General features: G+C 36.9%; 1 protein-coding gene across 1 annotated transcript in view; it reads right to left on the reverse strand.

Annotated features, from left to right (window-relative positions):
- rnf19a (ring finger protein 19A, RBR E3 ubiquitin protein ligase) overlaps positions 1-13,098 on the reverse strand; it is a 30,428-nt gene extending 17,330 nt beyond the window's left edge. Inside the window, exon 1 of the mRNA XM_041808324.1 lies at positions 12,944-13,098. The gene's annotated coding sequence lies outside the window, so the exon portion shown is untranslated. The remainder of the gene's footprint in view (positions 1-12,943) is intronic.
- Between the last annotated feature and the right edge of the window lie 3,675 nt (positions 13,099-16,773).

Raw genomic sequence — 16,773 nt, forward strand, 5'->3', positions numbered from 1 at the left:
ACACCTTGCATCAAAATGCTTCCACATGCTTTTTATTTTACTCAGTATGAAACAGTTGAGCAAAGACAAAACTGAAGCAAAGCTTTAGTCTGCAAGTAGTGAATGTTTGATGTTTCATGTTATGAAAGCTTATCTGGATTAGTCTGGTTCCACACAGGTTAAACCAATTTAAAAAACAATATGAGAGCTAATTTCTATCTGGGTGTTATCAAGGTTTACAACCCCATGCTTCAACATTAGCCCCTTTCACACTGCATTTTAAAATTAGGACTTTCTCACCTTGCTCTCAATATAAATGTCAAAAAGGCATAATAGTGGGGTGAAGCAGTTTCACAGCTAAGCCTACAGCAGAGGTAGTAAAAAAGAGGTGTCAAAGTTACAGACAGACAGACAGAAGGAGGCTGTATTCTCATTCTCTACAGAGAGCATTGTTAATTGTCATCTTGTTCTGTGCTGTTTTCCCATTTTAAGCAACGAAAAACCCACACTAAAATTTTAATTAACATCCAAAATGGAACAAGCATAAATAAGATTTAACTGGCCAAAACCAGTTGGAAATTTTTGAGATTTGAACTAAAGTCCTTAAACATTTTTAGAGAGGCTTGGCCTTTTTTTTGTTTGTTTTTTTATTTGGAGACTATTCCAAAATCCACCCAAGATCTTTGAAAACAACATCATGAGCTGTTTTCACATCTTAATGTGACAAAAACTAGAAAACCTCTCACAATAATAACAGACAGGAAAGGGTAAACAGAACAGACCTGAACCCACCCTCTTCAGGAACATAACTGCTAGGGTACTGTTGTCCCACAGCATTGGCATTTACAAAAACTGTGTTCTGCCCCTTTACTGCAGATGCCTGTCCAATTGTAAGACCAAAAACACAATAATTTTTAATTGTCATATTAAGGTTGACATTTTATCAACAGGAAGGGGTATCAGCTCAAGGTTTTATTCAAGTTATCGAACAAACACTTAAGTCTCCTTGGACTCATTATACACGTACTCCTGTTCAAACCTGTAGGATTATTAGAGCATTTCAACACAATGTTACTGCTTTTCCAACAAGCAGACTGAGGTTAAGAGATTGTATCCGTCTTAAGATAAGGTCTTGCTACGTTTAAACCACAGGAATGTGAACCTTGGATATCAAATAATCAGGATTATCAGGATCTTTAAACCACAGAAGTGAGAGTAATGTTTATTTTATGAGAAGTTGCCTTCATTACATATGTCCTCAAACATAAGTCTGGAGATGCAGGGTTCAAAATCAAAGGACATAAAACAAAACTGTCAAAATGAAAGTAGAAGACCGATCTTACTCTCCGTTTCCATGTCCTGGGCTTGTGTTTCTGTGAGTGAGTGAGTGTGTGTGTGTTTGTCATTAGGGACTAATTTCAGGAAAATTCCAGGGGGAGCCAAAAGGTGACTAATTAACAAGCCCACTGTAAATCTCAACTAGGACAGCAATCCTGCAAATGTTCACTCTCATAACCCAGAAACCTTCCCGTGACTGGCTGAGGTTTTTTCCTCCTTTCACCATGACATACAAGCAGTGGTTAAGTTTTACTACAACCAACAGTTCAAGAAGTCCTTTTAGCAGCAGAGTTGGGAGACTGATTCACTCATGTATCAAAACCACATGTTAAAATGATGTCCCCCCTTCATTCTAAACAGCCAAGTTTCATTTATCTTCAGTAGCAATGCTTAGAAATGCATTGATGGTGATATAAAGTCAACCACTCTTAACATATAGGTTGAAATCTACCCGGTACTATGCAACCTGGGCTACAGAAAAAGGTCTAACCTGCTGTGCAAACATGTCAAAATGTGGCAAAAGCTGCTAAACACAGTGCATTCTGGGTTAAATGACTTGGACAATATTCGAAGCTGTGGTGCCAAAATGAAAAAATCTAGACCATTTCTCCAACAGTGAATAAAAACACTTCAAATGAAGCAGGATTTTGAATTTAGCAGAAACAAAATCCAATCATGAGGCCTGCTATCAACTCTATAAGCAAGAAATAGGCTAATCACTGGCAAACCCGATTACTATCACTTCTTTCCCCCATGTGTTTACTGTAATTTTACATTATACACCCTGATTTTAACAATAAAAAGGCAAATAAATACAGGCAATGTAAGCCTCTCTAGTCCTTTTACTTTTAAGGTTGAACTTTAGAGTGCTAGTACAGTGATATCAAGGTGATAACAGCTATTTGGGCTTGGAAACAGCATTTCAAACAGTAAATCCTCTCTGTAAAACACATAAGACAAGACAGAGCTTATCAGAGTTAGCGCACATAAGTTGCTGACTGTAATGTGTTCCTGGAGTAGTTTAATGTATAGTTAATTTGCACTGAACTGTGAACCAAAAATAAAATGGATAAAAAAACATCACACCATAATTGCATCTCATCAAGACACTGGCCCTGCAGCAAAGTTGTAAAGAATAATGAGTTCTGATTGCACACTCTGAAAGTTTAAGGGTCGTAATTAAAACCCAAAGCTGCATATGTAAGCAAGCAAAGGAAAAACCACCAATGGGTAACATGACAGGATGTAAGATTATTTAAGATGACATGAGGCGACACTTCATTTAGTTTGTAGGTGTTACTTCCTTGAGGTGTGTCAAAGCAAGGATACACAGGCCTTCATTCAGACCTCAGGCAAACCAGAACAGTTCCTCCAATCAGGCCTTCACTGTCTGCAGTTTTGACGACAGGTGATCGGTTCAGGTCTGTGGTGCCTCACCACAGACTGGACAAAAAAGCAGGCGGCACAACTGTTCTCTGTCACCAAATTGTTTTGAGCTTTCCTTGCTGACTGGCTGAAGTGTAGGTCAAGAGTGCCACCCCTTCCATGTTAACAAGGATGGCGACAAGGTGCTGTTAATAGCAAGCATCCACTCCCCTAGGTCTGTCTCAAGCATCATGCCTGTGTATCTGTGACAGCAGCAACATCACTTGCAGCCTGAAAGTACTTCAAGGAAACAGACTGTGTCACGACAGTGATTTTCATCAAACAACACAGAAGTGACAGCATGATGTGCTTCAGGTCACATGACTAACCTTGATAAAGTTTACTTACATTGCACATTGTTCAATGTGACTACTGTGCATGTGCACATCCCCATTGTGACTGTTAAATTAAATATCATTTATCCCTAACGCAAATACAGCCTGGTTTAAAATAAAAACATTTGGCATTTTATCCAATATGGCAACCGCCATTGTTGGGCTTCAGAGGTCCACTTTAGAAACCAATGGGAGATGCCATGAAACTATATTTATTCTTATAGAGTCTATGGTCAGCAGCCATTGCCAGAATATTTTGGCTTCAGTTTTGTACAGTGGGAGAAGATGAACACCTGTACATATTTAGACAGTCAGAGATGTACTGCCAGCTCAGACATCTTGTCACATCAGAATCATTCACAGAAGAGCCTGATGGACATCTGTCACACTGGATTGTAGTATTTGTATGTTGCTTTGGGGATGGCACGAATAAAAGACAGTTCAAACCAAACTATGAGCAGCTGAACTGTCACTGGCTCAGCTGGAGATGAAGCTTTCTAGCCCATAACTATTTTGTCTATGGCTATGATTAATTCCAAACAATTGCATTTCAGTACAAATATAAAATTGATGGAGCATAAATAAAAAGGGGCAGGCAGTTTAAACAAGGACATGGCAAACTACTTTGGTCTGTAAAGGGTAAAGTACGAAAATGCACCTTTTACTCGCTAGTTTTAATATTACTCTTAATCAAGCAGACTGGTCTTTCTGATAGCAACTACCGGGAACTTTAAATAGGATGTTTCCAGAGTCATCCCTTAGTTTCCTCAATCCTAAATAAAGCCAGTGACCATGAAGGCAGCTTCTATTGTGAGGCTTTTCTGGTCGTGCTGGTTAAAGTGGTGTCCTTACACTATAATTCCACTTCATAACAAAGCTTGATGATGTATGAGGTCAACTAGCAAAGTCACATGAGCAAAAGGAAACTTTAACAAGAGAGAGGAGCAATTTCAGGCTACCCGCAAGTGAATGTGAAATTACACTCCCCGGGCGTCATTAAACTGGAAAAGCCTGCCACGGCACTGTGCTAAGAGTGAGTGGGACTTTCCGTGTGACTGTGGTCGTGTGTGTGTGTGTGTGTGTGTGTGTGTGTATGCATCTATGTATCCAAGTTGTGTGGCTGGAGGGCAATCATATGCAACTGCAGCTCTCACACACACTGGGATGGTGTCCCAGTTCCCAAGACAACCCGGGGGCAGAAGCTTTCTGCGGCTGAGTAAATGGTTTCAACTATCTGTCAGCTCTTAAAAGGACTCACTGGGTTTGCATCAGCTGATGCTACTTTGTGATTAGCGCTGTAAAATTATTTTAATCTGTGCTTTCTAACTAAAGAGACATGCCGATGCAACATTTTTGGGAGTCACATTGCAATTTATGTGCTACAGTGGTGGGGGAAAAAATAGTACCACAATGTGTCACTCTGGGCTGTAGTGGTAATGGTTTTAACAACTTAGGTCCTTGAAACCACAAAGCAATAACATGTTGGCTCTTCAACTGCAATAAACAAAATAAATCTAGGTTTCCACTGCCTGTAATTTTGCAAAGAGACAATTAGGTGTATAACCAAACTGTAATGGCACATTTATAAAACAGGTCTGTGAGTGCATGCTGGCACATAAAAACTATCTGTTTTTATATTTTTAGGACTATTAATAAGCTACAAAGAGAACAAGGCAATTTCCCAGAGAACATCCTTCCTGATTTTTTTTTATTAACATCACTTCCCGGTGCTTCTTCTGTTTCCAAAGTAAACAGAGATCAGCAGCACAAATAAAAGAAGGAAACATTTAAAACGTCCCAACTGCATTCACAAATCTTTAGTTGGAACTACAACAATAACAAACATACATCTTTTGCTGACTTGAAGATGCATCATCTCTTTAAACTCTGACATGGTTTAAACAACTCAGGTCACAACAGTGGGCTTCATTATCACCCAGATTTGCTTCAAAATTGTTTCACTGTTTTTACGGTCAAAGAAACACTGAGGTGGAAGAATTTGCGGATGATATTGTTTAAACAAAACGCTTTTTCTACACAGTGCCTGATGCAATTTTCATGTAAAGTTACACAGATGTTTCCGCCACACTGATCACTCAATGATGCTGAAGTTTACCAATCTGTAACATTAGGTCACTCCCTTTATCAAGGTTCACCAATGCAGGAAAAAGGAAGGTATCAATTAAAAAGTAAAATTACCCTCAAATTCCACATACTCCATCTAGGCAGAAATCTATAAACTAAGATACACAGCATGAACTCTGGTCTGCCTCTGGCACATGCCAGAAGTGCCACTTCACTCTGCTAGAGATGCACATTAGGGCTGTTTTCAACAGGTCAATCCCCTTAGAGCAGACTGGGGCGAGGGCGTGCACAGGTTTGCAGGGCAAACTGCTTCACAATCAGAACAAATTTATAATACAGCATTTCTTGGAAAAAAAAAAAAAAAAAAAAAAAAAAAAAAATATAAATAAAAATATATATATATGTATATATATGAAAATAAGAAGTTCTAAACTTTCATTAGAAAAAAAAAATCAAAATTTGGTCAAGAAATTTGATGTAACGACAAATATTACAAAAACATCACATGCTTTTGGTAGCTATGAAGCTCTCAGTGGTAGCTACCTTTTAAATATGACTAATACATGCCAGTGGTTGCTTGTTAGATGCTGACGCTGTAGTAATTCACAAGGTGATCAGACAAGAAGTAATATTAATAGCATGAATTTCCCAGCAACAGGTGTGATATTGAGAATCTTACTGTTTTTGTTTTTCCCTATCAGCAGCATTTTCACTGGCCCTAGTTGGCCACTGTAACCTGTAACCTTTTTAGCTGGATGTCTACTGTTGAGCTCTTATAAAGCTCAAAGAAGAAATACTGGAGACAACTAATCTCTCGTCAACTATCAGCAGCTGAAAGAACAACCAAATCATTCTCCTTTCACACATTTTAAAATTTTATTTTAACCCAGTTATGGTCTTGGTAATCACAAGTGCCATAATAAGCTGTGTTTGTCAATGCTGATGTCCAGATTTAGCTGTAGGGTTGTAATTCTCCTGAGATTTCAAGTGTTCTTTGTAACCAATGCCTTCCTTCAAAGAAATACAACATACAATAATAGCTTCCAACTATGGAAACAAACATTTCAAAGTGTTCTTCTGCAAAGTGTTAAACACGTACACTAATTTCCGGACACATTCCAGCCAGAGAACAAACTTCCTGATCATGACAATGCATTCAGCTACTACAGGGCAAGACAGGGAAACAGCCCAGAGACTGGATGGCAAAGCTGCTTTATATTTTACATAACCTGTTTAAGTCCACATAAAGAGGAAATATTTCAGCTTAATTAACAGGGTCACTGCCATTTACAGACCAAGATAACTGCAAGAGAAGTTTTTGTTTGACTGTCAATCAGTTCTTCAGTTAAAGCCAACTTTCTGTCAGCTCAACATTAAACTAACCCCATGCCTTCATGAAGCTCCATTTAGCCCATTATCTACCAGTTAAAGTATGATAGAAATGTCCGACATTCAGATTGTGTGGACCAGAGGGACTGGAGTAAACGTCCCCGGGGCTGTTAATGCAGCATTTACTAAATAGTCTGATAAAAGGCAACAAAGCAGAGCACTTTCCCACTGAATCTTAAGGTAATGATTCAGTTATTGCTTCTTTAAGTGTCAGTCTTGAAACTCACTAGTAGTCATCGCCAATCATTGTCTGACTGTAGGATAGTATGTTTCTAGCACTCCAAAACTCCAGAGAAGACAAAGGCTAGCTTGGAATGACTTCCAAGAAAGATTTCTATTTCTGTGTGGCATTTAACATTGACTCTTTGTCCATACCATCCAAGGCAAGTGTATTTATCTCTGAAGTCTCGGTTCAACAAGTAGAAAGTCAGTTATAAAGCAACAACATATTGATACAGATTTGTAAAAACAAAAAAGTCAAGCTTTATCTGACCTATCCTAAAGAGGAAAAGAAAACAACTTTAAAATGCACGTTTTTTAAAGGAGACCAGAGCAGTCATTTCAGATGCATCCCATTTAGTCAGGGAATCTATTTTCTGATTTTGCCACACACTACTACCAAGCAAAAGCAGGATGGATTTCTAGCTGTACTGTCATGAAAACATCTGCTTACAGAGACCAACAAATCATAAGAATATCATCAATAAGAAGTGGTGTGCCATCAGCATAGATAAGGTGTAGTCTGCTGAAGTTTTTCACTGTGAAGCGACATCATCTCAAACAACCTATACACCAAAGCCTGCTGATACATGATTGGTCAATACAGCTAAGATGACAAATATGGTACATGAAATAAGAAAAAAATTCTTATTGCAGTGAAATGCAGGTCTTTGTTCTGTTCATTAAAAATATGTTTTTATTAAATAAAGAGGCCTGTCAGTAATTTAATTGCAGAAACTGCTTTTTTTCTGTAAATATGTGTACAGAAAAAAAAAATTGTATACTCTAATTTGTGCATAAAATCTGATATCTTTCTGATATCGCCTGATATCGATCATAGGCCCCTATATCAAACTGAATTGAAATCGTATCATGGCAGCTTTTGTGATATCGGAAAATATCGTATCCTTGTCCAAAATATCAATATCGTATTGTATCAGAGGAAACTGGTGATACACACCCCTACAAAGCAGGTTTGAGTGGCGTTCATTTGCTCCTCTATCTGCTCTGTCACAAGGCCCAATGTACATATCATATTACACTGATCATCATCAACACTCCTTTAACATTGAGCAGCTTTCTATAGTTTGCTTTTGTTTTGTGCCTGAATGTGGAGATGAGACATCAGTCTCTCCAATCTCTGTTGCATGGAGTGCTGTTCTCATCCAGAGCCCGTGGTAGATATGGCTGATGAGGGCTTCGCTGAAATCTGAGTGGCCACCCCAAAATCCTCAACATTGATTGGCTGTTTACTTTGTGAGCTATTGAAGAAAAGCTCTGATTTAAGATGTTTTTCTTTTTTAAATAAAATCACTTACTAAGCATATTGTTGGGTCATTGGTTGATTTTAGTAATGCAACAGACATTTCATATACTGTGCAACATTTTTGGTCTGTTGCTACGAGACACTAATCTCTGAAGCACCAGTGCTACGGGCAAAAAAAAGGTCAATATACAGTCCTGAAAAATATGTTCAATCGTCAAAAAAAAAAGGTCAGTGGAGGTTTTGTGTTTGTTTCCCAAGAGAAACCCTCTGAAAAGGACCCTGAGGAGTTTTCTTGGAAACAAACAAACTTGTTTTTACAACCCAAAACAAATGTTGTGTCCTTGGGGTCAGATAGTGACCAATGCATTTACTTAACATATTAAAACATTAACAGATCTCATTTTCTAAAATGCTTCAAATCTGAATAATGACAAACCAGGGAGTACATTTACAAGCAGTCTTCATCTCTCCTTTCTTTGATGGTGCATTACAGCTTCTCTTGCTCATATAAAGCCATTCATAAACTGGCAGACAGAAAGCATAGTGTGAAGCTGTTCACCGTATTATCTTGGACAACATTTTCCTCTTTCATTTTCCTCCTTCCTCTTTTACACTGTGTGTAAAACTGGGAAATAACCCTTGGTTTAAACTTGATTTTACAAGCTTTGAGCACTGCGAGCTTGAACATGTCATTGACCAACAGTTGTTTGTGCTATGGCTCGGCTAAAAGGTCAGTCCTAAAGGGGGCTAATAATTTTGACCCTGGTAGTTTTTGGTTTCGGTGAAATAATTTTGTTTCTGTGTGCAAATTAAAATAATGTAAGCATCCAAATTTAAACTAGGATGTTTGGAAAAGCTGTGTGAAAAACTCTACTCTGTTTAACAGAACTTAGGAAATACTTCAGAAAAATTGACGTTTTCATAGGAGGGCTAATAATTTTGTCCTCAACTGTACATAAAGGGGATGTGCACTTCATCCTACCACTAGAGAAAACATGCCATATACTAGGGGAAGGAATCACTAGTGGACCATATTATGATATCATTGAGATTTTAAACATTTTGCAATACAGTGAGTATTGCAAAACTATACAATTTTTTCAACTGTTTTTAGTCAGCATTAGTCTTGCACTCGTGTTTGTTGTATTTCTGCAGTATTTCATTTTCATGTAGCACTTCTTGCAAACCTCATGTGTTGCAAAATATTGCGATATCACGCTGTATCGATTTTTTCACCCACCCCTACCATATACGATATCTATCTGCTGCAAATCAACTATGAGCTCTAGTACGATCTTTAGGGATAATGATGATTGATTCATATGTTTTTTATGAAGTGCAGTGCAGAGTGAAACAGCCAGAACCATGATGGTCTCCTAACTGTCCATTCAGCTCTGCTCAACTGCAGGGTTGAGGATTGTTTGGGTTTTCAAAAACATGTGTTGAAAGTTAGCAGGAGCTAAGCTATCTGGGTATCATAAATGATATGCAGAAATAACTTTATAAGATGCCAGTCAACCGTGGGATAAGAAAATGAAACTGGTGTAGCTAAACACATGGATCACACAAAATCCATGACGAATTTCTTGCCTTCCGTGGGGTGGCAGGGTATCAAAATGAAGCATCGATATCTGTGCCTAGCCTACCCTACTCAACTGTGTGATTTAGGACCGTTTTTCATAGTTATCCAGCAAGGCTTGGACTCACTGCCCATATGAGGCCAAATGTGCACTGAAATTTAAAAAAGGACTGGGAAAAAATGAACATATGGAATGCAAGTAGAACTCCTTTTAAGTAATGACTGATGAGAAATTCTTTTAGAACCTCAATATGGCATGGATGGGCAATTAATCGAAAATTAGATTAAATCGCAATATGGCCTGCTGCAATATTTCTTTGACCAAAACATTTGTGTCAAAATGCCATTTTGAAAATTTTTTTTGGCAGCAGGGATGTTATGCATGACATATCATGCAATCATTCAAGTGCCATTTTTTTAGAATAGTCTACAAAAAATCCTACTTTCTTCATTTTTGTACTTTTTTCTCATTAAATATAAGAATGACAAAAATCCTTCAATGCAATAATGCATATCCAATTTGCAATACGAGTCAAAATCATCGGAATTAGACACTTTTAAAGAGTTGTTCAGCCCTTGTTTAGGAATAAAAGAAAGTTACCAAGCAAATCAAATCGCATTTGCAATATTGGGGAAAAAAATCACAATTAGATTATTTTCCAAAGTCGTTCAGCCCGAGATGGAGTATGTCTAATCTCTTTTTTACAACAAGGAAGTATCTTTTCTTCATAGATTACAAACTTGAGAATGACTCTTCATCTTCAGTTTTATCCTACTTAGCCTATATGATTAATTGTTTGGATTCACAGTGATCTGGATAAAGAGTTTCAAAAATAACCACAGGTTGTGATAATATCTTCCTCTTGTTGTTCCTATGTGAAAAACTGAAAATGATTTACTGAAATTGTCAACCCTAGCAAGCATATATTTTATTGTCCCATCTTGTATGTTTACACACAAATATTTGCTAGCTCATTAAACAAGGAAAAAGAAAAGTAAAGGTAAGTGCCACACTGGTAGATAAGAGACACTGTGGCAAAATACAAAGTTTGCTTGAGTCAGCCCCTCAGGGTCAGTGGGCTGTCGCATGACTGTGAGTGATCATTAGATTGTACAAATACAGCTTTGGAAAACAATTTAAATACCCGTATCTTCAAAGACCTTAAAATGATCTTTGATAAAGACAACCAACTCACTGAAACACGGACAGCTGGCCCCTTCATTTCCTCAATAGGAAAATAAACATGAATTGGGGACATTTGAATACTGTTTGCTCTTTCTTGATCAGTCACGTAACAGTTTTAAAAAAAAAAAGCAAAAACCAAAACAAAAAAAACTGGGCAACAAAATTAGGTCATCATAACTTAAACCAGTTCAGACTGCATAACCATTGGCTTACATTGCCTCTTACCAAATTAAAGGTGTGGTGAAAGCTCTGTATGTGGTGAGTGATTAGAAAAACAAGGATTACACTTTGCTCACACAACAGCAATGTGTCAATATTTGTGTTTAAGACAAAAGACAATAAAATGCTTGAAAGTGTAATGTCTGTCATTGAAATATACAACACATCACTTGGATTGTTGGTTAAAAAAGTGCCTCTGAAAGGTCATTTAGTCATGCCAAGGCCCAAGTTTGAGGTAAGGTCACTTCAACAATCCCTTAACCCCCAAAATGTTATTAGACATAAGAGCACAACACTTTTCTTTGGCTTCACACTCAGCAAAGAGGGGCCTGGGTTCAAGTTAAACACTAACAAGCCATGAGAAGAAGGCTGAAAAATAATTAGACTCACTGGCAGAAAGTTCCAATGAGGAAATCACAGATTAATATAGCATGTACGCTATAAAAGTCACACAGTAAGGAAACACTGCACCCAGCAAGTGGCATGTTATCTGTTCAGGAAATCATTATTGACTAAGCCATAAAGTGAAAATATATAAAAAAAAAATCTTGAAGGTGAGGTTTTACAGTCACTGAACCAAGCCTGTGTTTGAAACAAAGACCTGTAGTGAATTGAAAGATTACATTAAGCCCTAATAATGTAAAAATGTGAGGAAAAACTAAATGTTAAGTGGAGGATGCCACAGTCATTTTCCTTACAGCTTGGCTTTGCTTTCTCAAGGTATCATTACTTTATACAGGTAACTGACAGCTCTTGATGCCACTGCAAGCAACAACATTAGTCCAACATTACAAAGCTTGTGGTTTTTGAAAAAAAGTCAAGGTAACAACTACATGTTGTGAAAATTGCTCAAATACATTGGCAACATTTCCGCACCATATCTGTGCTGTTGAAACAGTGTGCAAGACTTTTCTTGTTATGTTTGATGGATCCCCCACTCCCTTAAGCCCCTGGCTTATGAAACTGATGCTTTTGAAGCTTCTATACTTTTGATACTTTCATTAATCAAAATAAAGGACACTGAATCCTGTAAAATCAGTGGTAGTAAAATTTTCTGTACTCATTTCGACATCATTCGATTGTTTATTAGAAGGTAAATTACGTGTATATGAAATGTATGCTGGACATTTTGGTGCTAAGGAGACGAGGCTTTATAGTTCAGTCTCAGGAAAACGAAACAAAAACTGCATAAACCAGCTCCTAAAAGCATCTAGTACAAACTACGAAGTTATCAACACAGCACTACGGTAGTGAAAACAATACTCGATCTATCCTGTGGTGCTGTAGTGATTAAAAACGATTTAATCGGACTATTTTTTACACGATATACAAATTTGCTGAGATACTTTCTAAGCCCCAAAGCGTGAATGCAAACATTAGGCTGAAATGTGGATAACGTTACACGTCTTCAAAAAACAACAATAACCGAGGTTTCCACGGTTTAATCCTTGAAAAGCTGTTCCAAAAGTAGTGTTAACATCATAACATACCGCAGTAATCTGAAAAAAGCACAGTATAAGTAGACAGACGATTGAAACAAGAAGGACCACTGTGTGTTTACACTTTCCACCAGGCTAACCTCCGTTAGCATGCAAGCTAACGAATTCGGCTAGTAGGAAGCTTGTGTCTAACTTTAATCGCCCAAAGAGTTGTTGGCTCGCCGAGCTTGGTTCTCTCTCACTTGCTAGAAAAATAAATATCCACAGAGTTTACCTAAGACAGTATTCATATTGGCCATAAAACTTTAACTAGTGTAAGCAGACGTTTTCTGCAGTTTTACGGGGACATTTTACAAGCTAGCATAGCTAAGAGTTGCTAGCTTCTCGTCAGCCTCGAAGAGGAGGAAGTTCAGATCTGTGTAGTGGTAGGCAAACGTTCATGTCGCTAGTTCTGGACTAAAATATAGTATTACAGAGACTCACCTATGAAAATATCCTGTTACTTCACCACAGAAATGTGTACTGTCGTCTCCATGTCTCGGTCTAGCGTTGTTTAATAATTTCTTGATGAAAACTTCGCAGTACAGCCGAGCTACATTCCCCGAGTGAGACAAAATGTTGTAATGAAGCTTGATACCGACACAATATAAAAACACATGCACTTCCGGTTTGTCTATGCTTTTCAAATTAAAATGAAAACATCCGGGTTCTAATGTCCCTTTCTTTAAGCAGCTATATACATACATAAATACAGTCTGATAAATTTATATACATACATACATACAGTCTGATAAATTTATATGGAAATGTAAAGAAATCCATCAATTTGCAAGCGATCAAACATACCCGCATCATCTGGTTCTAGGAGTTAATTTTTTTCTGGCTGTTTTTTCTCATTTTTTGTTTGTTTTGACATTGTACTTCATTTTGGACTATTGGCTTGGCAAAATAAGCTCGAAAAAACATATCTTTTTGCTCTTATAAAATAATAATGAACATTAAGTACACTTTCATTTTATATCATCCAAGCTAATAAAATATTGCATTAAGAAATCAGCAGATTAATTTACATTTGAAACTATTTATCTGCAGAGTTTTAATGAATAGATTGAATGTAAAATTACCACTGCCCTTGGCGTATAGGCCCACAGCCATGTAGCAGGAGGGCTTTGAAACAGTCAAATGTTGCCAGACTTGTAGAAAAACAAAGGAATGTTTCTGAAACATTTTATCAAGGCTACTTTAACACTGGGATAACTCCTGTCTGCTCTGTACTTTTATTTGTAAGCCGATGTTAGCCGGAACTTTTCTTCTGTTTAGCCACTGTTAACTTGACGAATACAGAGTGCCAAACAGTATTTATGTAGCAGAGTAAATACTGCCATCATGTGGCCCACAGGAGCGCTGTCAGGCATCTACAGTGGATTATGTCTCAATTACACAGAGGTGCAAAAGAAAAATGCCTGGACCCTTGATATTCAGTCCCATGTAGATACGTTTCCAATATAATAAATACAGGCACACACACGACTCACATTTCCCACTTGCAGACTCCTAATTTCTGTATTTTTATGTTTGTCAAAGCCTTTATTTTTGCCTGTGGATGGCTGGAACTATGAAACCATACAACACATCACACCATGTCTTACATTTGCTGCAGATTTTCAGTTTTGTCTCATCTCTTCCCATGATCAGCATGCCCTGACAAAAGATTAAAAAAGTAGCCGTTAGCTCTGGGGTGAGGGCAGACCAGTTAGAAGTTTACGAGTGTACAGCAGTAACAATAGTGATATTGTTTGTCTTTATTTTCTTTTTTAATCCCATGATATCCTGTAATCCACAGGTGTCAAACTCAAGGCCTGGGGGCCAAATCTGGCCCTTGGTACAGTTGTATCTGGCCCGCAAGATCATATGATCTTTCTATTATAACTGGCCCACCAGTATGAGGTCTGAAGATTTCTTCCAGTATAAATGTGTAAACTTAACCTTGATGATTTAAAATATCCTTGTTAAATTATAAAAATCTGAAAAAGAAAAGAGTAAAAAAAGTTAGATTTAAAGTAATGAAGGTAGGAAAAGAAATGAATGTTTTAATTTAATATTTTCGATTTTGCATCTCACGGTTCTGACTTTAACTTATGATTTTGACTTTTTTCATGTTTTAAACTTCAAAATTCACAATTCAAAATTCTAATTCATATTTTTACTTTTTGAACTTGTGACGCTGACTTGACTATCTCATTTATGTGCCTTTTAAAAAAATTGTTTTGCCTTTAAATTTCATGTTTTGACATTTCTGAACTAATAAGTTTGACTTTTTATCTCAGACTTTGAGCCTTTAAACTTATCATTTTCCTTTTTTAATCTCAGAATGATTCATTATTAGTGTTATTTATGTTTTTTTTTTTCATATTTTCCTAATGGTGAAAATGAGGTTGACAGTTTATGTTTAAATGTTGACTTTGTTAGGATCTTACATTAGGCCTAAATTCAGAATCTGCAGTTGACTTTCACAATCCTGGCCTAAATAGTCCAACCATCAGGACTTCTCATCAGAGCAAATCTGGCCCAGGACTCAATATGAGTTTGACACCCCTGCTGTAATCAATCCTAGAAGAATCAAATAATTGATGTGTCCTTTGTCTGGTACATAGAGCCTCTCATTTCTTTATGTTTAACAAAGGGTATATGTTACTGCAGATAGCTTATGTTATTATGTAGTGTTTTTATTATTGTTATTATTGTTGTTGTTATTTTATAATTAGATTAATTCAGAATAAAAACAGAAAGCAACAATTTTGCAAATCCTTTTCAACCTACAGCACGAACACAACACATTTAATACTCAAACTGATTAATTTGATATATTTATTGTTTATTATTATCATTCACATACACAAATTCTAGATTTGATGCATGCAACACTTTTTTAAGTTTGGACAGCAGCATGTTTATCAGTGTGTTATATCATATCACCTTTTCTTTAAAAACATTTCTAAACATCTGGGGACTGAAGATTAGAATTCTTTTCCCTTCTGGCCTCATTTAGATCTTATGTTGCTCAACAGTACAAGCTTTCAGTTGTCATATTTTGTGCTTTATAACGTGCCATTGATTTTCAAAACCAATTTCACCTCGCTATTATGGCACCTGTACTCTATTACTGCTGTTGTACCTCGTGCAGAATGTGTCTTTTTATTATCTAGCTGAAATGCAGGGACCTTCCTGATAAAGGTTGTCTGGATGGAAGCATGTTTCTCTTAAACTGTATGTACCGCTGAGTATTTATGTTGTCTTCTCAACTGTACAAGTTATCCATACCATAGGCATTAAAACATCCCCACACTATTACAGATAATGACTTTTGAACTCTTTGTTTACGATAATTTTGATGTTCCTTTTCCTCTTCAGCCTGGATGACTCAATGGCAATTATTTCCAAAAATAATTTGAAACAGAGACTCATCAGACCACAGCATACTTTTCCACTTTAGGTCAGTCCTCCTCAGATGAGCTCAGGCCCACAGAAGTCCACGGTATTTCGGAGTGTTTCTCCAGATTCTCAGAACCTTTTGGTGACATCATGGACTATAAATGGTCTGTCAGTCTCTTCTTTTTTTTTTTGCAAATTCACATTGAGTACAGTTATTCATAAACAGTTGAACTATTCGCCCCTGTAGTCTTTCACAAAGTGAGGAACCTGTTATTGTTTAGCATTCCACAATTTTCTGTCTTTTCTTGCCCCTGTCCCATCCTTTTTGGAAATTCTAAGCAACAACAACAATAAAGCCATCAAATATCTCATCTCTGCATCATATCGTCATATTCTATTGTATAGGTAGAAAGGGATTCAAACCACTTTCATTTACATTCTTAGACAACGCAACGATTTTTTTTTTTTAGAACTAGAGTTTAATCATCATCATTGCCATAATCATCGTCGGTCTAAACAAGGAAAAACTGAAGTCCTCTAAATTTTAAAAAAAATTAGAAGAATAATAGTAATATAATAATAAACTTTATTTGTATGGCACCTTTAAAAACAGAGGTTTACAAAGTTTATATAAATATATAAGTGTTTGGTTACGGAAACGTACTAATTTTTAAGCTGATCAAGATTCAGTCACGTTTGATTCTGCCGTCACAATCATATTATAATCATATTAAGTTCTTAAATTGAGTTTGAGAAGGTTTAATTTAATACATCCCTTGTTGCCAAAGGAAACCAAGATGGATGCCTGAAAATCGTTGGACAGTTAATTAAAATTGCCGTCCCAAAGTTGTATTTCTAACATTAAAGTGTGTTTTTTTTTT

Source organism: Cheilinus undulatus, linkage group 16 (genome assembly GCF_018320785.1).
Source record: "Cheilinus undulatus linkage group 16, ASM1832078v1, whole genome shotgun sequence".
Classification (NCBI taxonomy): Eukaryota; Metazoa; Chordata; class Actinopteri; order Labriformes; family Labridae; genus Cheilinus; species Cheilinus undulatus.